An 11,523-nucleotide genomic window follows, 5' to 3' on the forward strand; every position below is an offset into this window, starting at 1 on the left:
TCACTAAAAAGAACCGGCTTATAAGAGTCATTTGTTCTGGAATCCGACTAAATTGGTAATGCTGTATGTTTGTGATTCACTTAAAAGAGCCGGCTCATAAAAGGTTTTCATTTGAGACTTTGACTAAATTGGTCGCACTGTATGTATATTATTTCCTAAAAAGTACCGGCTCATGAGTCATTTGTTTGGGAAATGGACTACACTGGTCGTGCTGTCTTTTTAAGGCATAGACATTATAAAAAAGATGAAGTGATGCAAAAATGTCCCAAAGATGGCCGCCGCCATCTTACATTGATAATTTCATTTGGAGCCAGAGTCTGCACAGTAGTGATCGCGAAGTGGAGCTGTCCATACTCCTGCAGACTCATATAATTCATAAAAAAATAATTATTAACTGCTAGCTAACAGTCACCTGTTTTTTTCCCTGCAAGGCTAACGCTAAGCTTGTTGTCTTAGCTAGTTAGGCAATAACATTTATTTACTAATTCGCTTATGAAGCACAAATTTAAGATCAATTAGTACAATTTACTGCAGAACAACTCGTTTTGTCGCTGTGAAACAAAACAGTTATGGAAAACTAAAAGTTAAAGTTGAGCTTTAATCTCCTCCTGAAGATCCCAAAAGTATCTCTCTATCTACTTCGCTCAGAGAAACTGTCAATCACAGCTGTCAATCATTATATCAGACCCCATGTTTATAGCATCAAGTAACTAAAACCCAAAGCTATTAGAAAAACAAGCACTTGAACATACATCAGCGTAATAAGAACTACATAAAATTAGAGAAACTAACTTTGGGAAAAATGTATTTGAAGTGTTCATTTATTTATTTATTTATTTATTTCAGTTGGGATCCAGTCCCATCTGTTTACCTGAAGAGGGTGGTTTATGACCTATAGTGCAGCCAGCCACCAGGGGGCAATCAAAATGTTTTGGTTTCACTTTTCAGGATGTGTGGTTTATGATTTAATAAAGAGAATTGGCTCATACGAGTCAGTGGTTTGGGAATCAGAAAATTGGTCACAATGTATGTTTATGATTCACTAAAAAGAATACGTCATTGGACTTAACAAACACTGCAAATTCATTGTGATCACTGAAAAGTGTAGGATGGAACCAGTTCTGAATAAGAAACGATTCTCGGATTCCAACCCTAAAATAATAAATAAACTGCTTCATTGTAAGCTCCATGGTATAATATTACATGAAAGCAGTTATACTCGCACTTGAGCCATACTTGAAAAATGCATCCCTGTGCTAATGTTTCCTGTTTGAGGCTATAACTGCAATCTGTGCTCATGTTAGAGAGCTTTTTCAAACTCATGTTGACAGAAGAGATGAAGAGGATGAGAGATGTGTCATTGTTAGCATTCGCTCTGATGCTTTGGAGCAACCTGTGCTCATGGAGGTCACCGCAGAGGGTCATTTCATGTGCCACATGTGCTAACATGCCTGCTTTTTTCAGAGAGACTCTCTAATAGGCATAACGGTGTGAAGATATTACCCCGTTTACGCACAATTAGAGTGAACCTTCAGAGCAGTTGTGCCTTTGATTGCATCCAGCTGCGGTCTATTCACTTTTAAAGAAATTACATGCCATAACTGTAAAAAAAAATGCATTTAAAATAATAAAATAATACATATAAACATTTACCAAAATTCCCAACAGCACAGTGTGGATCACTGGCCTCTAGCAATCCATACTGTACTATTGTTGGAAATGTGAATGAATGAATGATGCATTTATATAGCGCTTTTGCTAATGTTTATATAACGTAATCTGATAATGTTTGCAGATTACCTTGTGGTTGTGTGATGTGGTTTATAAAAATTTAAAGATGTTTTAAATCCATACCAATGACTCAAGATGTTAACAGACCATGAACACAACCAGAATTCCAACATATCTGGGTTTTTGCACATAAGAGCAGCTGTTTTACTGACCATAAATAACTGTCTGTGGGTCAGAGGCTGCTGAACCCTGAAACCACAGTTTATTACAGAAGTGCTGCAATAAATTTGCGTAAATCATTGCTATTTAACCAAAACCGCAGTCACTTTAAACAGATTTACCATTATTTATTCAAACAAGGCTCAGAATGATTGAGGATAATTACATGTTGGACTTGAGGATGTAGCGGCTTGATATTACCTCAATGAAAATGCATGATGAATGTTATTAAGAGCTGATGATTATCCCACTTTTTCATCTCACTGGAAGATCTATCTACACATTACTGTTTCAGTTTGTGTGACCTTTTAAGGATCAGTTCAACAGTCAAGACTGATCATGTTTGCTGTGATACATTTCCAGTAAAAGCTCATTTTGACACAGACCTTTACAACCAAGAAAATCCACTAATTGGTTTCAGGTAATGCAAACAAACAATGGCGGAACAGAACAAAACACCAAGGGGAATTGTAATGAGCTTACCAAGAAATGTTCAGAGCAACAGTCTATTTACCTTTACATGTGTGCTTTGGAGAGCCTTCAGCATTGTGTTTGAGAAAACGGCCAGCAGCAGGAAGAATTTAAATGAGTCTTGCAGCAGTCATCTTTGTTCACAGTACGGTTTGAACTGAGGTTTCACTCACACAGTTCTGCATCTGACGAGAGGAAATCATTTGTCATAAAAGACAGCTAAAAATAAATATGTACATTTTTTCTTGATCAAAAAGTTTACAGCTTTAGCCTATTGTAATACAAACGAGTGATCTGACTCAAAATGGGAGAGTGTAAACCAGTAATGTGCAACAATAGGCCAGTATTACATGTGTTGCTTTTTTGCTGCAAGTGATACACACACACACACACAGTTACATTTCTGTATGTGTTCTACATATCTGTAAAAACTAGTTGAGATGAATTATGAGATTATTTATGCCTGTACACGATTTCTGTTTTTCTAAAAAAAATTAAATAAAATGTTTCTGGTGGCATTTGTCCAACATGCAGATTAGAGCTGACTTCAGGTGGAAAAACATTCAAATTTGACATGAAAATGTTGCATGTTTTCAAAATGGTTTCAGGGGACCATCTGGAGCATGACATGCAGAAAAAATTACATATCTGAGATAAACAATGACACACACTAATCTTCTGTGTGAAACAATGACTGCATTCACACAGCAGCTGAACACGGTTAAATTATATGGAAATATAGATTCAATTTCTTTGTCATTATGGCATGTTAAACATGTCCTGTCACACAGTTTAACAGTTAAAACTTTATTTTATATCACGGCAGGTGTGAGCACGCAGATGTATATTAGTATTGTGGGCTTCAGTGAATCTAGAGCAGGAAACAACAGACCTAACACCCTCTGAGAGCCTTTAACAATGGATGATTCTGGAAGTGGAAGGAATTTGACTGACAGATGTTATTTAATGCTGTGAAAGCCCAGCCTTGGACCCAAGCCCCATCCATCCATCCACGCAGCCCACATCTCCTGCCTAGAACCTGGCCAGACACTCACTGATTAAGTCATGGTTTCATGCGTTTAGACTGGAATCTGTTTTCTTAACCCTTTCTTTTTAATTTCCTTTTGCCTGTTGTTCTTATACTGAACACTAATATTTCTTGACAAGACTGTAAAAACATGTATATATTTGATTGGTTTTCAGCATTTCAAGCTGAATTTAAATAGAAAGAGATCATCAAGTAATAAGCCTATCTAGAGGGGTTCAAACGTCTGGGACCATTATTGAAAATGTTTTTATTTTGTATTTTTATTCTTTATATAGACAACTATAGAAAAATACACTTATATATTGAAAAAAAAACATATATAAATTATTAATATACAATTATAATATAATGCACATGCACACACACACACACATACATATATATATATATATATATATATATATATATATACATTACATTTTATTTGTTTTTTATTAATAGTAGTAATTATATAATTAAATCATTTAATTTCATTGTATTAAATAGATATTATATTAAATATTTATTTTTAGAACAGTCTGGGATGGATTTAGTTATTTCCTATTTATAAATTTTTTTTATATTTTTGATATTTATAAACAAGCAAACTCTCATACTGAAGGGACTTGGACAAGATTTTCCCTTTTCATCCACCCCTGGCACTTACAATGCCATAATGAATGCACAAGTCTTCAGGTCATGAAACAATAAAATATAATTTGTTTTCTGCACTAGACTTTACAGATGTGACAGCTAAAGAGATGTGTTCAGTACTGCCGAAATTAAGAGTCTTAAAGACATGGAAAAATCAAAGCTACTAAGAATTCGGGTAACTGTCTTCTATTTGTATGAAACCACATGTTTCACTCCCTAATGATGCTCAAACACATAGGCTTTTTCCATTTGTGGTGTAGATTCCCTGAATCACTTTTGTTAAAACCATCCTACTATTATTACCTGAACCTATTTATTTTCCATGGAATAAATGGGGTCTACCTTTGGAACAAACTGTGGCAGGACGATTAACTTGCTGTCTAAGTCTTACTAATGTAAAAGCTTTCCTCTGTAAATTGAGCTGCAAACATTTTCTCCCTCCGACAGCTGCATTAGAAAAAGCATGTGGTTTTCAAAAAAAAAAATTATTTTAATGTCAAATCTCAGCCATTACAGGTTTGGCAGTGGCATCCTCACTGTGATGATAGATAGATGACTCAAAAAGGGGAATTACAGAATGGAAGAAGGTGCTCACAGGCCTATTGTGTGTTCTAGGGAATCTTTATAGATCTGATATAATACATCTCACAATAGAGAGCACAATAGAGAACATTAGTGGAAAGCTGACATGGTGCCCGGTGTATCTTGCTTCCTCTTTGTGTAAAGGTTGTTAAAATCCAGGTTTTAATCTCATCAAGCTGCACAGAGGCTCCTGATGACATTATAATATCTTCTTCAACTCATTTGTTCCATATGTCATGAATAGCATGATGAATTTGTTTACAAAAGGGCCTTGGTCCACTAAACATTGAGACAATGATCACTCAGATGCTGTTTATTTAAACAGCTAGAAATATAGAAATGTTTTATATAAAAATCCTAGAAAATGTGTTTTCATAAAAAATATTAAGCAGTATAACTATTCTCAACATTGATAAAAGTAAGAAATGAGCAGAAAATCTGCATATATCAGAATGATTTCTGAAGGATCATGTGACACTGAAGACTGAAGTAATGATGCTGAAAATTCAGCTTTGCAATCACAGGAATAAACTACTTTTACAAAATATATTCAAATAGAAAACAGTTATTTTAACAAATAAATGCATCCTCACTGACTTTTTATAGTGTATTAGTTATTTCTATTGGCAGCCACTTTTCAGCACGACTCTGAAATCGCATACTCATTCAGTAGATCCAGTATTCTTTTGTGACCATTGTAAAAGTATATTTAGTAAGAATGTGTGTAGTATAATCTGGACAAACTACATCTACCATGTCAGCACGGTCGATTGTCAACTTAACCACCATTTACCAATCCACTCCTGTGGCCTTATGGGATAGTAAAGTAATGTTTATATGGGTGCTTCAGAATCTTGTCAAAAGTAATGAAACTGTGAATTCAGACATATTAATCTTGTCACATTTTTACTTACTATATAGCCGAGAAGTATGAATATTTTGATATCTTTAGAAACTGACTAAGGAGTGGATTGAGACGCACCCAAGTACAAGACATTACTGGAAACAATGAACAAGGAAGACAGGAAATGAGGCCTTTATAATATTAAATATATATATAGTATTATAATATTAAATAGACATAAAAGACTTCAAAACACAAAAGTACAAACAGACCACATTTTAGGTTTTCTGACAAAGCTTTTTTTATATATAAGGGTGTGTTGTATTTCTTTGACTGATGCAGGCATGGCAAAGAACAGCTGTGTGTTTGCTTATTTGATGGATTATTTGATTATGTGCTGGAGACCGTTCAGAAATGTACAAAGGAGATCACCCGGAACAATTTTTTTATTTTGCTTAGCATTTTTTGATTTATGAAAGAGCTGTCCGCTTTAAGACTAATGTCAAAGAGCACAATACTTGACAAGATAAACAAATGAGCACATAGCTACCGTGCCAATTTGCTATTGCAAATTCAGGTGTGCTGCCCACATTAACTTTGAATTTCCTTAAAAACATTTCCTTCTGTAAAACATTTTAGCCTTTGCCCCCTTCCTAAATGAATATCATGTTTCCTCTCAATGCTGTGACCATTTTTAACCAGCTCTCACACCCTTTGGGAAATGGAAACTTTGAGTCACTAAGGAAGCGCATGTAATGGGACTCAAACAAGCTTAGACATTACCTTGGGCTTCGTGTCACTGTGCAACATGAGACGCCTCAACAAGTTTGAGCTGAAATGAGGCCCGCTTTGAAGATGTATCCATCATTCATAAGAATTTATGACCTGGACATCTTTCTTTTTTGTGATTTATATCATGTGAATGTTTTTTGTTGATGTAAATTTCTCTGAGGTCATACCACCATGCTTCAGCTGTAATGATAGATAGATAGATAGATAGATAGATAGATAGATAGATAGATAGATAGATAGATAGATAGATAGATAGACAGACAGAAAAGACAGACAGACAGATAGATAGATAGATAGATAGATAGATAGATAGATAGATAGATAGATAGATAGATAGATAGATAGATAGATAGATAGATAGACAGACAGAAAAGACAGACAGACAGACAGATAGATAGATAGATAGATAGATAGATAGATAGATAGATAGATAGATAGATAGACAGACAGAAAAGACAGAAAGACAGACAGATAGATAGATAGATAGATAGATAGATAGATAGATAGATAGATAGATAGATAGATAGATAGATAGATAGATAGATTGATTGATTGACAGGTAGATAGATGCTGTTTAAACTTTCTTTCCATCAAATAATCTGGAAATAAATCGGAGAAATATTAAGCGGCACAACTGATTTTCAACACTGGTAATAATGAGAAATGTTTCCTGAGCACCAGATCAGCACATTAACAATGTATTAATGCAATTATACATTTCTATGAAACTGCAGTATTTTCAGTATGATCATTTTTCCCAAAAATATAAAATATAGAAAAATATAGAAATACTTGACAAAATGTTACATACATGAATACATAAACCTGGGCATAACACCCTCAAGCTGTGTTTACACAAATTGTGTGATAAATCAGAAAGAAAAAGTTTATACCTCATACAGTGACATAATGCAGGCGTCCATTTCCTTCATGCAAACACAAAAATACTAAGAAACACAAGTGTGATTCACATTTTCATAAGATCTTCCAAAACGCTGTGGTAACTGAAGTAAATGTTCTGGTGCAGTACAGATGTTCTGCAATGTTCTTCTCCAGCAAATGAAAGAGAGTTATGGCAACTGATCAACAAACAAATAACAAACAAAGCCCTGCTGACAAATAAATGTGATATAAAATAACTTTATATGTAAGACTCCACTGGCCAAAAGGATGTTATTGTTTGTATAATGCATTTAAGGTTTGTGCTTGTTTTCTGACCCCTCAGATTCATGGAGCCGATGGCAACTCCTATATGATTCATGAAGACATGTTGCTGTTTTAACCTTAATAACCTCTTCTCATATTTTTTCTACATGAGATCACATTAATCATCACTCAAGATTCAGTTCTGCCTGGAACATCAACAGTGTTGATTTGAGTTGTCATCCACAGGATACGTCAATGTCTAGAGAAAGACCGTTTAGAAACACAGGCATTGTTTTATTTTACACCCTGACTAGACATATTACAGTTACAGGGGATGTTACACTTGGCAATGCCTTATAACTGGATCTCCTCAGGAGTGAAGAAGTGAAGACAGACACAACACCAGAAGGTCAGTGAAGCGCTAAACAACGATGAAACAGTGAGGAGATACGTTTATTCTTAGAACTAGTCTGAAAAGATGAGCCAACTGGAGTGGTTATCCTGAGGTGCACAGCAGATGGTGGAGAACAAGCAAGTCTGTTAGTATTCCCATTCATATTGTACATCAACTCAAGAACGTCAGACTAATGACTCTCTAAAGCCACTTCAATAAGAGCTGTCACTGCATGAAAAATCCATTATGACCATGGAAAGTAGAAAATGGAGAGTACCAAAAGCCAAATATGTATGCAAAACCCTCTTACACCTTATCCGGACATTTCCATTGTATTTGCCAGTAATGTGGGCTTTTGAAAGTAGAGCTTTTCCAGTGGAATAAACGTGTCATCATAACAGCACGCTTTTAAAACAAAGGCAATCACATTCTATTTTTTCTGAAGAAACATTTCCATTAGTAAGCTCATGTTTTGATAAAAAATCATGTTATGTAAACCAGTAGAACAAAATAAGTTTGACAACAAACCATCACCATCAGTGTGGGAAAAAAATTTAAATGATTGAAAATATTAATTAAGGATATATGTTATTTAACAAATATTATTGTTCTCTGACATTAGACAAATATTTTAGTCTAATTCTAATTATTTTAATATATAATTATAGGTTTACTTAGCTATCTAAATAGTCATACCTTAACATTTTGCTTTTAAAAATAATTATAAATAAAACAAAACATATTCTCATAGTAATAATTTGTACAAAATGGCATAAGATATGCTATATCTATAAGAATGTGCAAAAAAGGTAGTACTTTTTTTCCGGGTAGAATGTTTTTGTACAATCCATAATCCCAATTTCAGCATATTGAACAAATTAAACATTCTCATGAAACTGGGTTAAAAAAAATAAAAACCCTTATTTGTTTTATTTATGAATACATATTCCAATTTCAGATTTCCCCAAAGGGAGGTTTGTCAGATTTAGCTCACTTCTGGGACAGTTTTGTCCCTAAACCACAGCTAAGCACGTATACAAACCCACATACATAAACCATATAACCCATCCATCACTCCTTCCCGTTTAGATGCTGATCTTTCATGAGAAAGCAGCTATGCCAGAAACGAGGATCCAACTTGAGTCCCATCCAGCTTAATCAATTCGATCCAAGAGATACGGTAACCACAATGGCTTCAGTTAAAAGAGCTGCATAAAACACGCTCCAAACTTCTGAGCTCCTAAACACATACAGTGTCCCATCTGTCTAATTAGCCAATGAACTTTAATCACACTGAAACAGTCCAGTTTTTTAATATCCTTTTGAAATAGTCCCTTAGGGGACAAGATGCATATATTGAGTCATTAATCTTGACACTGTAGAGTAACAGTCTTAAAGAATGCACTCTTTGAACCTCGTATTTAGTGGATAAATCAAGAAAGCAGTATGCATGTGCGCTTAATTGGTTCTTCTTCAGGTATGCAGGGTTTTCAAGCATCACAAACTCTCTACTAAACTCTCTATTTCTTCTCAAGTAAATAAGTCCTGCAATATTTCAAGGGCGTTAGCATCACACAACACTGTGGGCAAGATAAACACTTGTTTGAAGACCTGGCCTGAGTCAGTTTGGGACAGCTGTCAGATGGTGACTCACTGTGGACTGAGGTGGAGCTGAGAACAATCTCTGTCTGCAAGTTTGGATGAACGGGACCCAGCGGTGCCACCATAAAGTTCCCATTAACTCCACTTACAGTGTTGTAAAAAGTGGCTGCAAGTCAAAATAAAAAAAACTAAAGGAAGGAGCGATTCCGTCAGGTGCATTTATGCCGACTGAAGAGGCATTCAGGCCAAAGCAACAGCGGTTTCTACACTACATCTGAAACACTTTCATATTGTTTTGGAGGTTGACAGCCAAATATGGTCCAAGCATAACAGAACAAATGTTAACATCACCCCATCTGTGTTGTTTTTATCTTCATATTTTGGTGGTTGTGAAGTATTTCTAGATATGTTAGATCTGTAACAGAATTCGATGACAAACTTAAAAACAACAGTAAAACCTATTGTTTACTTTGTAACTCATTTATTTGAAATGCTCTTCATAGACAAATGTGCACCAGCCTCAACCTGACTTAGGACTTGAGAAACATATAAATTATACATTAGATCAATCTGAGCCTTTATCCTTAATCCTTATGGGATTGCTTTATCAATGACGTATACACGCAATGTTGCCTTTTGGCAAGGTTGTTAATCTTTACAAAATTGGCAGAATTGTGATTTAATAAAAGGCATAATTTGCTTACCATAATTTAAGACAGTCTTTATGTCAGCAGTTGGCAGGGGAACACATTTTTGCTTAACAGGAAAAAGCCAGTTCCACAGTAGGGGACATTAAAAACTGACCACTGCAGGATGACCATGTCCAAAAGAGACAAAGCATGCAAACACAAGAATAAGCTGAATAATATAAAAAGGTCCTGAAGCTTGAGTTCTGCTGTCATTACTGCAAAAGACAACAAAAAAAACTTTGTGTAAGACTCTGCAGAGCCATTTGTTTTACAGATTTGTGTTATTGACCTTACAGCCATTGATTCGCTCCACATTCTACTACTACAGGACTACTTCCTGATGTGCCCTGCTAGAGAGAAATGAGGCATGATTTTCAACAGGCTGTTTCAATATATACTTTCATGGCAATTTGTATCTGTTTTACATTTTGGTAAATTGGTTGCCAAATTTAGGGTACGTTTATACAACAACACTGTACTAAATCCTGAAAAGTTTCGCATACAGAGGAAAATGTTCACACAGAATACATGGATACTCAAAAACATTTGTAAATGCCCTCTTTTATAAATTTGTACAGTCTTATTTATATGTTTTTCTGTTTATGGCCCACTGATGCGTTTTACAGATTTGTGTTATTGACCTTACAGCCATTGATTCGCTCCACATACTACTACTACATGATAAACTTCCTGATGTGCCCTGCTAGAGAGAAATGAGGCATGATTTTCAACAGGCTGTTTCAACATATACTTTCATGGCAATTTGTATCTGTTTTACATTTTGGTAAATTGGTTGCCAAATTTAGGGTACGTTTATACAACAACACTGTACTAAATCCTTAACATTTCTGAAAAGTTTCGTATACAGAGGAAAATGTTCACACAGAATACATGGATACTCAAAAACATTTGTAAATGCCCTCTTTTATAAATTTGTACAGTCTTATTTATATGTTTTTCTGTTTATGGCCCACTGATGGTTCATATGAAATCACCACCATTGTAAAATGGTATCTGTTTAGTGTTTGGGAACACTTTTGTTAAACTCTCATGAAAGAGTTTCCTTTCATGATATTTTGAGATATTTTGACAACGTACATGCATCAACATATATATGAAAAATATAGGGTGTTTCTTTATCTTTAAGCACTTTCAGTCTTTTGTGGACTTAAAAAACAAAACAAAAAAAAACTTAATTTCTGTCATATTTGTGTAAAAATTGATAGAAATTCTAATAAGATTTCTAAAATAATTGTAATAAAAATATCTATCTATCTATCTATCTATCTATCTATCTATCTATCTATCTATCTATCTATCTATCTATCTATCTATCTATCTATCTATCTATCTATCTATCTATCTATCTATC

Source organism: Sinocyclocheilus grahami, unplaced genomic scaffold (assembly GCF_001515645.1).
Source record: "Sinocyclocheilus grahami isolate Dianchi unplaced genomic scaffold, SAMN03320097.WGS_v1.1 scaffold593.1, whole genome shotgun sequence".
Lineage (NCBI taxonomy): Eukaryota > Metazoa > Chordata > Actinopteri > Cypriniformes > Cyprinidae > Sinocyclocheilus > Sinocyclocheilus grahami.